Here is a 13,939-nt window from a genome sequence, read left to right on the forward strand (position 1 = left end):
AAGGGCAGAAAGCAGAAACCAGAGGAAGCAGAGGGAGTCCAGAGACCCTGGCTGCCACTGTATTAACAGCAGTAAAAGGAGCAATGTGGGGAGTACTGGTTGGGAAGAAGTCTGGGGGCCACACAATTCCTCATGGGCCACATGTTGAACAAACAAGCAGGACCCACATAATTAAAGACAGTATTATCTTATCCCCCCTGAACCAAGTACTCTGCCTATTGCACAGGATGGATCTGCTCTAGGAATGAAAAAAACACTGTGTAGTAAAATAACTGATGTCCACAGAAGCAAGTCCTACTGTAACTGCAGCAAACTTAGATGAATAGTAAATATGGCAGGGGATTGCAGGAAAAAAAACAACAGACTCATATTTTGAAGCAATCAAATGCTACCCTGAAGACTTGGATTCTATCCCTGGCACCATCTGTGTCCCTATGTAATGCTAATCAAATCACTTAAACAAGTGGTCACTAGTTGCATGTTCCTCATTTTCTGGGTGCCCAGTTTGTGACATTGGGATGTGATCTGAAAAACTGAAGAGGGCTTACAGCTGCAACTGTATACAATAGGAGCTGTGCTTTGAACAAATAAAGTTCCATCTATGCCAAGTACTCTGAAAACTCAAGTGTAGGTTATCCAATATAACAAACATTATCTTATTCCGGGACTTGGTTTCCCACCTATAAAATATGAATAATACTCCTCTCTCACCTCACAGGCATGTTGAAAAAAGAAAATATTTAAAGAATATATACTAGGATGAAGAAAACCATGAAATAATATTCAGTCTTCAGTGAATAAGTCAGAGAAGCCCATGAAATAAAGCATACAGCACATTTAATATCAAGGATAAATAAAACAGCTACTAAAAGCGAGCACTGTCCAGCCTGCGCACTATCCTGTGGAAAAATAGTATATGATCATGTAAAGACTACATTGTAATACATATGCATAAAATGGGGATTTAACATTGCACAGGCAACCTTATTTCTGACTTTCGCCAACTACTGAGCACTAAACAGTGGATGGTATGATCTCTGCTATCACTATCATGTATTTCACTACATTTGGCATAACTGGTATCAATCTTAACAGCACAAAGAAGTAGCAAGGATCACACAAGAATATCCTAAGGTACCTATACAAGGCAATAGTACAGGCTGGTACGCACAAAAGCAACTGCCCCCATAATTAAGCTCTGAAAAGTTTAGATTAATACATTTCAAGGCCAAAAAGAGGTATTATTATAATGCAATTCATGGATGCCAAAGATACAGCCCATGGCTGGATCTGGCCCGCAGGAAGCCCCATAGGGCTGGAAATTTGGCAGTGAGATGAGCAGTGGCAGCATTAACTGCCATGTCTCCTGTAGCTGTAGCAATTAACACTGCTGTTACATACCACACCGCCAAATTTCCAGCCCCTTGGGAAGCCACACAGGCTGGATCTGAAACTGTGCTATCTGGTCCATGCGGCTGCCCACGGGGCCAAAAATTTGGTAGCAGGTGGAGCAACGGCAGCCATGACTCCTGGTGCCACAGCAATTAACACTGTTGCCATCAATTTCCAGCCCCATGGGCAAGGCTACAGGCCAGGTGACACAGCCCTATGCTAAAGATCCACAAAGCATACAATAACTATATTGCCAAAATGATATAAAAACTACCTTGGAGATTTTGTTTTGAACAACTTTTTAAGCATCCAGGTCAGCTACAGCATAGGCAGCAATCCCCAAGTTGAAACATGGAGAAAATATCATTTTTGTAAATCACCAGGAAAGCACAAAGTTGGCTGGAGAACAATATCTTGCTCCAAAGGGGCGCTGTAAGCTCCTCAGGTGCAGCTAAACCAAACTTTAATCTATGAATTAGCATAAACTAATAAAAAACAATAGAGTGCACTGCCTTCTTGAATTTGCTGATGAAAAGGAAACACATTGCATGATGAAGCAACACAAGAAAGGAAAGAGATTATAAAATGGGGGGAAAATGTGTCTGTTACTCTGAGGAAAAATTAGAAAGAGTGAGGATCCTCAGGAAGCTTTCTTTAAAATCTTTTCTGTACGTCATGCACTGCAACAGTTGCATGACATTCAAAGAAACAAAAATTATCTTGAACTAAAGAAAAGCACCAAAGCTAATATCTTTAAGCTGTTAGTAACAGATCTATATTCATTTGATATTAAGGTTTCCCTCCTCAAAGAAGTCAGAAAAAATTAAAAACAATTTTATTATGTTAATACTAATGAATTCTTTGAAACAGAATCATTCCACAGCAACATTTTAGCATGCTACTGAAAAATTAATTTCTGTACAGCAGAAACTTGTGATGTAGCATTTCCATTTACCTATGCTATTTTTTAAATCCTCTTACTGCTTAGAAATACATCTTAAACACCAAGATAACACAAAAGCTTTCAATGCTGATTTCAGATGGTAAATGCTGTCACAATTCTAACTTTCAAAATACATTCTGACCCAATTAAAAATCTCTCCATCTGTAAGAACAACATAAGTACAACTTATTTTGTAAATAAATCTCTAATACAAGTATATCAAAACAGCTTTTTAGTGTTAAATGTAAGTGTTCTTTTGTTCTAAAGTGGAAAATATTGCATGTTCACTCTGAAGCAAAATAAACTGTGCAAGCTTTCTCCCTATTCTGCTCCTCCTTCCCTGGTGAAAAGTATCCCCCTTTTCCTTCCCTAGACCCACTTCCCACACACTGGAAGACTCCTCCCTGTAAGCTGATGACCTCATGCAGCTCGCCTGCCTCCCTGTATGGAGCAGCTCTGGGCTTTAGGCCAGTTTCTCCCTGCCCCCATCCTGACTAGACAACATACCTTACTTCATCCTGCTGGTTCCCAGCTAAAAAGACTAAGTCAGAAACTGACAGCAAGTGGAAAAAGGCAATGCAGAGAGAATAAAGGAGTCTCTTAGCACAGAAGAAATGTACAGCCACTTGAGATTGACCCCAGGCAAGAGTCCCATTTCAGCACAACTTCAAACTTGTAAGACAACCTCTCGCCTCTCTTCTTGCTACAAAATATGAGTTGATGATAGAGAGGTACTGAGAAAAGTCTATAGAGAGTACAGAAGGGCAATTTCAAAATGAGTAAAAGGCCAGTAAAGTCTGTACTAGCTACTTCTGTTGCAATTTGGTTGTCTGGCTTTCTCTTGTCCAATTCACATTCATAGATTTCATAGACATTCGGGCTGGACGGGACCACAGAGGATTGAGTCCAGGCCCCTGCCCCAGGAAGTCAGCAGGGATCATAGGATCCCAGCAATATAAACATCCAAAAGTGTCTTGAAGGTGTTCAAAGTAGGTGCTTGAACCACCTCCGGCAGCAGTCTATTCCAAGCCTTGGGGGCTCGGACAGTAAAGAATTTCTTCCTTATGTCCAGCCTGAAATAGTCGCAGAGGAGTTTGTGACCATTTGATCTTGTCATCCCTTGGGGCACTCTGGTGAACAGACTTCAAAACTTCTGCCCTGTATCTTTTATTAGACCAACTCAAATAGTTGGAAAAACTTTTCTTTGCCAGCTTTCGGGTATAAATACCCTTCATCAGACTGAGAAAGCATCTGCCTGATGAAGGGTATTTATACCCGAAAGCTGGGAAAGAAGATTTTTTCCAACTATTTTAGTTGGTCTAATAAAAAATATCACATTTACCCAAAGAACCTTGTCTGACTATGCCTTTAGACCAACATGGCTACAACCTATACAGGAAACGCTTGCCATTCGCAGGGTATACATTCTAGGGATCTCTGAAAATGGGGAAATCCATGAATACGTTCATGAACAGCGGCGGGAGCGCAGTGGTGGCGAGCGCAGAGCTCCCACGGACGCTGCCAGCACTGTCAGCAGTGGGGTGTTAGGGGGTGGAAGCATGGCTAGAGCATGCAGGGAGAGAACGTGTATGGGGAGAGATCATGGGTTCGAATATCTGTGGTACGAATATTTGAAACTGCAAATGGCAAGGGTTTCCTGTACCCCTGTAACCTCTCATCCTTATATTTCAGACAATGTACAATTTTACCTCCATCTCTCATTCTCCACACCTCCTGCAAAAATTCCACTAAGAACTACCCCCTACATCCTCATCTAATGTTTTAAATTCCTCCTTATCTCCCTTTTCAACAAATTATTTTTTCCGCTTTCAAATCCTTCATTAAATTTCTGCTACAATGTAAACAATAAACAGCAGCATTGAAAAAAAGATTTTGGGGTCTTAGCAGACCTCAGTATGAACCTGCAATGTGATTCAGCTGTAAAAACAGAAAATGCAGCATGAGGTTTCATCAACAGGAGCATTTAGGTATAAGACACAGGAGATGACAGTGCTGCTCTACTCAAAGCTGGTTAGGCTTCATCTAAAGTACAGTGTGCAGTTTTGGGCTCTGCACTTTAAAAAGGATGCAGAGAAGTTAGAGAGGATCCAGAGACTGGCAACAAAAAAGATTAAGGGTTTGGAAGGCAAGCCATATGAGGAGAGGCTGGAAGAAGTCGGCATGTTCAGCTTGCAGTAAAGGCAATGAAGAGCGCAAATTACAGAAGTCTTCAGAAGAGGGAGAAACCTTTTCTCCATTGCTGCACAGAGCATGACAACACAGAGCACTGGTTTGAAACTGCAGCAAAGTAGATTTAGATTGGATATCAGGAAAAAAAATTTCACTGCTAAAATAGTGAAACAGTGTACAAAGCAGACTAGGGAGGTTGTGGACTCTCCATCATAGCAGGTTTTCAAGAAGAGGATGCATAAATATTGGTTAGGGATCTAGGAGTAGCAATGAAAAAAAAAGTTGCCCAAACCACCAATGTCACTTCCACTATTCAAGTTCAAGTAAGATATTTTGGTAGGGGAAGCAATAGGCAAGGAAACTAGAACTAACACAGAACTTGAATAAAGTCAGTCACTGCATTCTTCACAGGCTGTTAACTTCTACTCCTCATTCCTTCCTCCTCCTTTTTAGAGGTAAATCGTCTTCCCTTTTTACGTGGGAATCTCTCTGACGATTTACCAGAAACTTCTAGTGCAACATTCCTTGTAGGGGTAACTAGGAACAATGGTCACAAACTGACAGAGAGCAGATTTAAGCTAGACATCAGGAAGAACCTCACGGTAAGGGTGGCCAGAATTTAGAATGGGATTCCAAGGGAGATGGTGCTCTCCCCTACCTTGGGGGTCTTCAAGAGAAGGCTGGATAGGCATCTGGCTGGGGTCATCTGATCCCAGCACTCTTTCCTGCCCAGGGCAGGGGTTCCAACTCGAAGATCTGCTGAGGTCCCTTCTGACCCTAACATCTATGAATCTATGAACATGAGGTCATCAAAACATAGAAAAAGAACCACCTATATTAACTGTCCAACAGGAATCGGAGACTAGGTAGATGACCTGTGCTCTGATGAAGCCTGCATTCTTTATTTTTCTATTTTAAAGAAAGATAACCTTCAAAATGTGCATCTACCTAGTCTTGTAACCGCTTGGTTTTTTTAAGTGTTCCCTTCATTCTCTACATCCCCCTCCCCCCCGGCGCCTCTTTCCTTCCACTATTTCTTATGCTTTCTCCATCATTTTAGATGGTAAATTCAGAGCACAACCTTGACTTCTGAAGTTTATATAGCATGTTTTCACATCAGCACTTTAATTTCTGATTAGGATTCTGGGACACTAGCAAGATAGAAATAAAAAGAAGAGGTCAGTTCAAACTACTGATTAGTTCTGGAAACTCTGGCTTCACAAGAAGCAATTTATATAATATTAGGTTACATTTAAATTAATCTAACTGGCAGGGCTTGGGAGATTTTGTGCTGACTTTAGTAGTCCTGCCTGCCTGTACTATAATAATTCTTGAACATCACACATGATCAATTCCAAAATTTGAAGCCATGTTCTTGAAAGCAAGGATCACAACCCTACTAAGTTTGGCAAATGTCAAAGCACTGAAAGGGGGAATGCATGGAGCCAGCCATCTACTTCATACAGCCACCTCTGCAATTATCTGTGGACCTGGCTGATGGTACCCATTAACTTCATCCAGTATAACTCCCAATTATGTTGTCCTTTGTCTCAAAGTTCAAGATTTTGATGCCTTTAAACTTTTGTCTCTCTAACAAGAATGTGAGAGAGGGACATGAACACAACCCATTGCATGCAGAAGAATAGAGCACAGGGCACACAAAACTATGCAGGGAAAGGTGGGAGGGGAAACATTGCTGAAATACAAGGTGTGGGAAGGTGACAGGCTTCAGCTGAAGAATAGGAAGAATGTAAAGACCTACACAGGCAGTACATTCTGTTGACAGAAACCTTCAAACCCTAGTGCTGTTAGCCTCCTTCCAAATGCATCGTTGCCTGAACCCATACATAAACAAATTTGCTATTTTAGTTCCAAAAATATATTTTCATAAAAGCTCAATGCTTTCAGTTTTGCATTCAAGCAATATCTTTTAATCCTCTATTCATTACTGTATTTCCAAATTGTTACACTACATGAAAAGGGAAGAATTTGTAAAAATGCAGATGGTCTAAGCTGTGCTTACCATTCACTATTTTAACCCACCCTCCCACCCCTTTGTTTATCACCGCTTGCTTTAAGTATAAATCATTTAAGCCAGGGACCCAATTCATTTTTAAAACCATTGCATACTAGAAGTCCACCAACATATCTGTTGCCTATTGGACCAGCATCGATAAAAGGGAAATTTACATTATTGGCTATTGGCTTTTTTGGCCATTGTAGCGAATGTTCTCCGATAATTATGCCTTTAGGCCAGGGCCTCCGAATGCCTGGGTTCCCCCCCCCCACTGGTAGGGCCAGGGCCCTCAGACACCTGGGCTCCCTCCCACAAGCTGGGGCAACCCCAGATACACCCCCAACCCCTCACCAGCAGGCCAGGCTAGGCTGGAGCAGAGCAGCTGCTGCAGTGTCCCGGGCATTGCTGTGGACTGGGGCAGGCACTGTAAAAGGCGCCAAATGCCACGGATGTGACTGGGGTTGGGAGGGACAGACAGAACTGAGCTGCCCAGCCCAGCTCAGCTCAGCTCAGCTCAGCGTGACTCAACCCGCAGTTAATATCTGTTGTTAGATCGGTATCAGCCGATACAGCTGATTAATAACAGGCTATCAGTATCAGCCACGAAAATCTTTATCACTGCACCCCTACTACATATACTTTCATCAGTCTCTGGAAGGCATACCTTTATTTCTCATTAAAAGTCTGTGAATATTTTTAATTCAAACATTTATTCACTGTTTAAATCGATGTCCATTGGTAGTTAGAAAGAGCATCTGCTCAACTTCCTCTGACTCTCATTAAAACAGAAAGGAGTGGTATGCTTAGCTGTGTTATGCTGCAGCAAGGTAGAGGGCAGGGCAGGGGGGGACCTTAGAAAACTACCTTGTTCAGAAGCACATGAGCTTGTGCATTTCTGAAAGAGCTAGTCTGTAGGATGCCACCTGCTCTGTCTTCTGTCATAAGGAAAGAGTTCCTCATTGGTTCACTACAGTGCATTTTGTTTTGATCATGCTTAACTGTAACATCAGAAAACGTCTAGAAGACTTGGGGTCGATATGTTCTGCCAAGTGGAAAAAGGGAAGAGATGGATCCACCAGAACAAACCCAACTGTTGCTGAAATGGCCGGACTGCGCAAACAGAATAAAGATCCAATCTATTTGCTTATGATGACAACGAAAATAAAGACACCAACATTGCTTGGACCCGTGTCCTGAACCTTCCTCATTTTCGGTCTCAACCTCCACACAGGACAAGGAAAAACAGGAAAGCATTGACTCAGACAAAGTCAGACCTTGAGGCATCCCTAGCTTAGAGCACCATGGCATCCACCGCGCACACGCTAGGCTGCGTCACGGGGCAACACTAAAAGCTGGAGATGGAACAACCAAATTCGGGAGAAATAAAGAGACAACAGGGAAGGGAGCAAGGGCCACAGGTTCATACCAAGGGGTGTGGAAGGATTGGCCTGCCAGTCTGATGGAGCGGGCGGGCGCCCCCAAGGAAGCTCTGGCTGGAGGTAAGAGAAGAATGGACAGGAAAACAGCCCCACACTGGCCGGGGCCGGGTGATGGGCAGCTTGGCCAGAGCAGGGGGGAGGCCTCGGGGCAGGCCCAGGTCAACCTGACCGGGCTCTTCAGCCGCTGCCCAGCCCGGACCCGCAGCGCTCGGCACCTGCCCGGCCACACAGACAGGGGCTGTGGCGGCTCCCCTACTTATTCCTGCCCCACGGCGGAGCAGGGGCCACCTCCCGCGCCTGCGCTGTGAGGGGCCGCACGCGGCAGCCGGCCCGGTCTCGCCGGCCGGGAGCGGCGGCGCCAGGTCCCGCAGCGGGAGCCGCCCCCTCCCCGCGGGGCCTACCCGCCCGCCCGGGCTGTGGGGGGAGGGGCGCGGCCGGGGCAACTGGCGCCGCTCGCGCCGCCGGCGCCGGCACGCGGGAAAGCGGGCGGGCGGGAGCCGCGCGGGCACGTCCAAGGCGTGCGGCACTTTCCTACCTGACAAGCCGAGCGCCTCCGCCGCAACCAAGCGTCACGGCCCCCCCCCAGATCACGTGAGCGCCGCCACAGCCAATCCACGCCGGCCCCTCGATCCCCGGCGGCCAATCCGCGCCGGCCCCGGCTCTCTCGTGACGTTTACCAGCCAGCGACCAATGGGGAGAGAGGAAGGAACTGTTGGTCTCACCCCCGGGCCGGAGGGCAGCGAAGCGATTGGCCGGCGAGGTCAGGGGGCGGGGCGGGGCGGGGCGGAAAGGAGGGAGGGCGGTTTGGGGTTGTCATGTCAGGGCGTAGTTGGAGGGGGGGGTGGTGTTAAGCCACTTCCTCCAGCTCGGACCCGGCCCTCTCAGTGACGTCATGCTGGGGGAGGGACTCTCGGGAGCCTGGCTGTGAGGGGGCCGCTCGCCGGGGCGGAGGCGGTGCCGGGCTGGACACAGGATCTTGCCGTTCTATGCCCACCCGTTTCAGACGTCACTTCCGCGCTGGAAGGGGCGCGGGGTGGGCGGTGGAGCTGAAGGTCTGCGAGGGCCGCCGGCCCTGGGCCTTCAGGGTGGGTTTGCGGCCCCTGCGTACTTTCTGTTGCTCAGCCTCTGCTTTGGCGGCGTTGCCAGGTCTTAAATACGGAATTCTCATATTGGAAGCTCAAATGATCGAATTATGCGAAAAACTCACACACGCGAAAAAAAAAAGTATGCAAATAAGCCTTATGTACTTTATGATGCTCACTGTCAACCTCCTGCAAGTGAGACCCCGGGTTATTCAAGTTGAAACATTTCTTAATTTAGAGGCAAGCACGGTGCTGAGAGTGAGCTTCTGCCTCCTGTGGGCTCAGATCAAGTGGGGACATCCGCATCCCAAGACCTCTCAGCTCACGCCTGCACGTAGGACACCTGCCGATGGATTTGGGAGTATCTGCAGCCCCAGGGCAAGAGCCTGGTCCGAAGGATGCTTGCGGGTTGTAGCGCTGTACGTGGTGTTTAGAATGACCGAGTTCTGCCTGCCCAATGGGTGTCATTTCTAGAACGACTGAGTTCTGCTCCATTGATGTGATTTGGAACATGAAAGATATAAAAAAAATACGTGTGTGAAAGTTGGTTAAGACTCCCTGAGAGTGACTTGGATTTTGCATATGCTGCATCAGTTAACAGCCTCCAAAATATCATAAATTGTGAACACTTTTAGTATTGTCTATTGTACAAGGGTTGAAATTATTGTACGAAGTCAATAATGATCGTACATCTGGTAACGCTGGCTGGTGGGGTTAGGGTTAAGGTCCCTGTCCTGAAAAGGAGCCTGGGTGGGGTGGGGTGGGGTGGGGGCTGCCCAAACATAGCAGGCACCAACCTTACTTCTCTTTGGGTTGCTGATTATAAGAAGGAAGGGACCTCACCGGGTTGCCTGCTCAAAGCAGGAGCATCCCTAAGCTGTCCCAACCATGTGCTAGTTCAACCTGGTCTTGAAAATTTCCAAGGATGAGGACTCCGCAGTTTCTCCAGGAAGCCTGTTCCAATGCTCGACCACCCTCCTACTCAGACATCCTCCTCCTCTCCAGCCTAAATTTCCCCTGTTACAGTTTCAGGCCACTGCTCCTAGTCCTGCCCTGTACAGCCATCTCCATCCTCTCTATGATCACCCTTCAGGTATTTGAAGATTTTTATCAAATCCCCCTTCAGATTTCTCTTCTCCAGGCTAGATAACCCAAGTTCTTTCAGGTTTTCCTCATAAGTGTTGTCTTCCATGCCCCTGATAATTTTTGTTGCTGTGTGGTGCAGGACTCTGATGTAACACAACAGCATGGCTTGAGCTACCTAAACAGCCCACCCAGAAAGAGAAAGCCTTTAAACCTTCCCTCTCTATTAAGTATAACAAACAAAAAGGAAGCCTTCCAAAATTGCAATAAAGTTCAGATACATTTCCTTTCCACTGCTAAACTTCTTTCCAAGAAGATTCAGAGTACTCAAGCACAAGTACGATACACCCCTTACTTACATCAGCTCTCTCCTCTATTAGACTCACTGTTCGTTTCTTTTGCTGCTAGATATAAGCAGCTGAACTTGACATGTTTTTCAATCCAGCTGCATGTTTTCTACACCCACCCCCAGTCTAGAACAGAAGCTTTGTAATGATTTATAGCAAAATCAGTGTTTTCTAACCAGATGAACAGACCAGAATAAATGAGTAACAATGATCAGAACCTCAGAGGCTAATAGCAAACAGGGAGGGCATAATTTTTCAAGATAATGAAGAACTGTTTGTGCCTTTCTGTGTTCTATTATGAGTCCAGTTGCTAAACAGAAGAAAAGTCTGAAAAATCACCCTATGCTGAATAGGTACATATTAACCTGTCTACGGGACAGACATCTCTAAAAATCTACCACTCAAAATATATCAGCCGAACATACCATAACACATTTTAAATATTAAAATATAAGAACTTTCTGATTCAGTAGTGTTTAACATCTTTAATCACATTTGAAATTCTCAAGCAAATATTTTTATTATTCGTAATATCAGAGTTGACAAGCAAACACACAGCTACAGTCAAAAGTTATAGGGAACAAAAAAGTGGAAGGCTAGGCAAATAAACTTTAACACATAAAATTACTATAATTAGAAATATCAGATACAGTGTTCTACTTTTACTTGGTATGTAAACACATGAGTATAACTTTTACATGTCACTTTGTATGATATTGTAATAAAATAGGTGTAAAGTACAGTGGTGAGTGAGGAAAATAACACATCCATATAGTTTCTAGACAAATAGGAAAAAGTCAGGAGGTATGGACTTCCACATCAATGGTCAATAAAATAACCAATAAAAGGTGTGGTTATTATTTTGTCACTAATCTGACTATTAAAACACTGCATGCGTATTTGATATCTGACACTTTTTTACAGACTCTGTTATGCATGTAAACAACTTGTATCAATAATTCTGTTAATTTTAATTAAAACCTAATAACAAATAAAGAATTTTTTTGCAAACATTTAGTTGGTCTAATAAAAGATATCGCCTCTACCATGAGTTCTGATTCCTTTTGCCTCTAGACCAATACGGCTACAACATGGATATCTGATACAAAAGGTTAATTAAGTAATCTGGTGGATTAATAATCTATAGAGCAGACTATAAGGTCTGATATTATAAACTGTACTTACATGATTAGTCCTTGCCCAAGAGTGATTGCTGAGATAAATAAGAACTACCCGTGTGAGCAAAAAACAGTTCACAGGATTATTTCTATGGTTTGATAATTTAATCCAACCGTGCTCAACCTCTAGCCTGCAGACCAAATGGGGCCCATGGAGCCATGGCATCTAGCCCATGGGGCTCCCCACTGGCTTGGAAATTTGGTGGCAAGGGAGCAAACACCATTAATACTGCCAGCCTCCCCTGCTGCCAAATTCCCATGTTCCCTTCTCTCTACATGAGCAGATTGGGGGCAGGCCATACCCACTTCTCTCCAAATAGCCAGATCGGGCCAAGCTGCTCCCTGTCCCCATCCACATGTTAGGGTGGGGCTTTGCCCCCCTTCCCCAAGGCACCAGATTGGGGCTACTGACCAGCCCACAGGCAGACTGGATACTGCCTATCTGGGCCATCAGGGAAAAAGATTGAAACACCACTGATCTAATCAACCACGCTACTGTAGAACCGGTGGAATCACATAGAAGCTGCTGTACAGCTCATATAGTATCTCTTTCTTCATCATTGTGGAAGAAATTTAAAACAATATAGTAAAAACTGATTTTTAAGTTTAAAAATGTCTAATCAGTTATTTTTATTGTGACTGCTGCTATAGCAGGCTCTTTTACAAGTCTTGTTTACATTTATGAAATGGAGATAAAAGTATGTGTTTACACAGCTGTCACTGCAGTGAAGACTAGATATACACAACCTAGCTTTAAATGAGGTGGCTTGAGCACCAGTAGTAATCCAGATATGGCAGCATGGAATCCTGCATGGATTGAAAAATTGTCTGAATAGCTAAGTAAATCACACTCTACTCCATGCCGCTGAAGCTTTTTGCTAGTTCCCATGCTAATTAGTTTAAAGCTAGCTCCAGTATGCATATACTTCACTACAATGATGGTCTTGGTTGCATTAACTACACCCCAAAAAGTAAGCAATCTGAATTTTTTGTACTGGTTTGTCTTCTCTAAGGACAGCTACTTCTTTAATACCTGATAGTTTATCTTTTTGCAAGATTTCTACCTATCAATCAAGCTCCAACCTCTGTATCATGTTCTGTTTGTCTGCCCCTGTGGCCCTAGAAATCTCACATGATTTGTTTCTTTCATGGTAGGTACCTTGTCATCTTCAGTTAAGCTCTAGGTACGCAGAATTCCTTCCTTTTTGCTCTTCTGCCTGCTGCTGTCTCTTCTGGTTCATTGTCAGACTCATAATTCAGTCAGCAGTTTTTCTTAATTTTGAATCATTCCTTTCCACCTTTATCTCATTTCTTCTGCTTTCCAGTTCATTGTCTTAAATTCCCAGATGCAACCTGCAATGTCTAATTTTTATGCTGAGAAACCTTATAGTTGTTCTTAGGGGACAGACACTGCTTTGCATTCCATTATTGGAAAGAACAGTTAGGAGAACAATATCAACTTTTAAATGAAATTATACGCCTGGAAGGGAAGTATAAATGTAAGGAAGAGAGCTACTCATCACTCCTCCAAGCTGCTAAGGTAAAATACAAGTCACTGCAAATTCTAACATCACAAAATCTCTTGAATGCTAAAGAATGCTATTGCAAAGTAGTAATATGGGAAAGTTATTAGAGAGGGGTATTAGAATGAAAGATGGCAAAGGCAGATTTCTGTGAGGGATAAAAAATAATAAGGTCGTTAATAAATATCCTAAAATAGTCACTCTCAGTCTTCTATACAGAAATTGCATTCCTTGAGGTACAGTTAGGGAATATCAACTCCTTTCTAGTTGACTTAGGTATGCTACGGCTCTTTGCTGAGCCATGCATGAAAGTATTTATAATGTACTGTATATTATTGGATAGCTTGGCAGCTGGCAATGATACTTACACAGGATGCTCCCTCTTCCCCCTACCCCACAACTCTTTTTACTGCATTGGAAAAATATGGCCAAAAGAGTTAAGTTACCCCCAACCACTTATAAAAGCATTTGAGTTTTTATACCAAGCACAGAATATTAATGTTATTGCTCTGTGAGGTATAGCATAGATTCATAGATGTTAGGGTCGGAAGGGACCTCAATAAATCATCGAGTCCGACCCCCTGCATAAGCAGGAAAGAGTGCTGGGTTCAGATGACCCCAGCCAGATGCCTATCTAAACTCCTCTTGAAGACCCCAAGGGTAGGGAAGAACACCACCTCCCTTGGGAGCACATTCCAGATTTTGGCCACTCTAACTGTAAAGAAGTTCTTCCTAGTGCCAGTCT

At 44.0% G+C, this 13,939-nt stretch overlaps 1 protein-coding gene and 2 long non-coding RNA genes across 7 annotated transcripts in view; 1 reads left to right on the forward strand and 2 right to left on the reverse strand.

Annotated features, from left to right (window-relative positions):
• FER (FER tyrosine kinase) overlaps window positions 1-8,591 on the reverse strand; it is a 363,406-nt gene extending 354,815 nt beyond the window's left edge. For 2 of the 5 annotated variants that reach the window (XR_009461068.1, XM_019484274.2), the window contains exon 1: window positions 8,517-8,590. The gene's annotated coding sequence lies outside the window, so the exon portion shown is untranslated. Of the gene's footprint in view, window positions 1-8,516 lie in introns of all 5 variants that reach the window. The other 3 variants (XM_019484266.2, XM_059724955.1, XM_019484278.2) reach the window with 2 other exon arrangements.
• A 287-nt stretch (window positions 8,592-8,878) lies between these two features.
• LOC132249573 (uncharacterized) lies at window positions 8,879-9,534 on the forward strand. Its single transcript, XR_009461069.1, has 2 exons — window positions 8,879-9,205; window positions 9,302-9,534. It is a non-coding gene; the product is annotated as an uncharacterized LOC132249573 (long non-coding RNA).
• On the reverse strand, window positions 9,215-10,593 carry LOC109281836 (uncharacterized). Its single transcript, XR_002088620.2, has 2 exons — window positions 10,506-10,593; window positions 9,215-9,549 (listed from the first exon to the last, which is right to left on the reverse strand). It is a non-coding gene; the product is annotated as an uncharacterized LOC109281836 (long non-coding RNA).
• Window positions 10,594-13,939: the final 3,346 nt, after the last annotated feature.

This window comes from Alligator mississippiensis, chromosome 3 (assembly GCF_030867095.1).
Source record: "Alligator mississippiensis isolate rAllMis1 chromosome 3, rAllMis1, whole genome shotgun sequence".
Classification (NCBI taxonomy): domain Eukaryota; kingdom Metazoa; phylum Chordata; order Crocodylia; family Alligatoridae; genus Alligator; species Alligator mississippiensis.